Source organism: Austrofundulus limnaeus, unplaced genomic scaffold (assembly GCF_001266775.1).
Source record: "Austrofundulus limnaeus strain Quisiro unplaced genomic scaffold, Austrofundulus_limnaeus-1.0 Scaffold2018, whole genome shotgun sequence".
In the NCBI taxonomy this organism is placed as follows: domain Eukaryota; kingdom Metazoa; phylum Chordata; class Actinopteri; order Cyprinodontiformes; family Rivulidae; genus Austrofundulus; species Austrofundulus limnaeus.
In genome coordinates, this window is record NW_013954420.1 from 35826 (window position 1) to 37859 (window position 2034).

Genomic DNA, 2034 nt, shown 5'->3' on the forward strand with positions numbered 1-2034 from the left:
AACAACAACAACAACAACAACAACAACAACAACAACAACAACAACAACAACAACAACAACAACAATAATTTAAATCCAGCTCAAATTGTCTCTTTAGGCAGCAACAAGTCTATTTTTTTGGTATATGGTGCAGTATGAAGGCCAAAATTAAAACTAATAGGCAGCCATCTTTGTAGCACCGCTAACTGAGAGGCTAGCACTGGCAAGCGAGAAGGACATTATTCATTTGTGTTAGCATCAGAGAGGCTAGTGACTAGCACGGATAAGCTGGTGTTAGCATTGCAGAAGCTAGTGACTAGCATGAATAAGCTGTCATTAGCATTGGAGAAGCTAGCAACTAGCATGGATAAGCTAGTGTTAGCATTGTGGAAGCTAGTGACTAGCATGGATAATCTGGCATTAGCATTGAGAACTAGCAACTAGCATGGATAAGCTGGTGTTAGCATTGCAGAAGCTAGTGACTAGCATGAATAAGATGTCATTGGCATTGGAGAAGCTAGCAACTAGCATGGATGAGCTGGTGTTTGCACTAGAGAGGCTAGCGACTAGCATGGATAAGCTGTGTTAGCATTGCAGAAGCTAGCAACTAGCATGGATAAGCTGGTGTTTGCACTAGAGAGGCTAGCAACTAGCATGGATAAGCTGTCATTAGCATTGGAAAAGCTAGAAACTAGCATGGATAAGCTGGTGTTAGCACTAGAAGGGCTAGTGACTTGCGTATCCATGCTAGTTGGTACTTGCTAGCCTCTCCAATGCTAACACTAGCCTTAATTGACAAAAGTCTTAATTTTGGCACTCATACTGCGCCATATTTCAGGTGGATTTTTGCAGTTCACATGTTAAAAACATTATTTTATCTGCTTCACGCACAGAATGTTAAAATGTGTTGCTCATTTAAACATTCAGTTCAAGTCAATTCAATTCAAAATTTACAGAAAGGTCATGAGATCTAACTAGACTCTGACAGAGTTGTTTTTTCAGTGTATCATGGTGCAACTTAAAGCAGATCAGTGTTGCATCATCATTCTGCTGCTGTGAAACGTTGCTGTTAGAATCAAATACTGTAGTTATAAATAATCAGCTGGAGCTAAAGAGGTACCAACCACTCATAAAGTGTTTGACTTCACAGGTTAAATAGTGATTTTTAACAGAGGAACATCAGTTGTTTTTGTTTTGTTTTCTGTTTGGCTGCAGCTCTGAGAGGCTGCAGGGCTCTCTGAGGTCATAAATGGATTCATGCTGGCATCTTGTGGCGACGCAGAGCAGCACACAAGAATAAATGCACCTAATATCACCTGCCCACTGCCTCTCATATCCAAACTTTAGACTAAAATTATCTAAACGTAGCTCAATATCTGCAGAACTGACTGAGKTTYAGCTGTTTTTGAGTTAAAGAGTTGTAAAGTTTCATTAAAATCCATCTTGTGGTTCATGAGATATTTTGCTAACAGAGCCACATTGCAGTGATGACAGCAGAGGCCTCCTACGTTTATCACAGATGAATTAAAATAAGTGGTTTCTCCCTCCTGCTGCTGGGTGTTTGAGGGGAACACGYTGTCCTTGTTAATCTCGTGGGTTTTTGTGTTGCAACAAGCGGTGAGTTCAGCTGAAGTCAGCTGGCAGCCTGTGATCTGTGTGATGCTGCGATCATTTTCCAGTTTCCTGCTCCTTCCAGGCWGACTGATCCGTGACGTCCTGCAGGGAGGAGAACAGGCGTCACCAAACAATCCACTTTATCAGCTTTTAACTCCAACCTGCTGCTGCACGCATCAGCTGAGCTGTGACTCACACACCTGACAGCAGGTTACACACTGAAGCCTGCAGTGATTTAACACAACCTACAACCATATACAGCTTTATAGTAACTAAGTACTTTTACTTTGTTATAGTACCTACGTAGGTTTTTTTGAGGATTTGTAATTTTACCTATTTATKTTTTAAACAGCTACTTTTACTTTTAATTTGTTACATTTTAAAGCTAAAATCACCCGCTTCAGATGTTATCAAGTAGGGACATTCTGAAGCCATTCCATG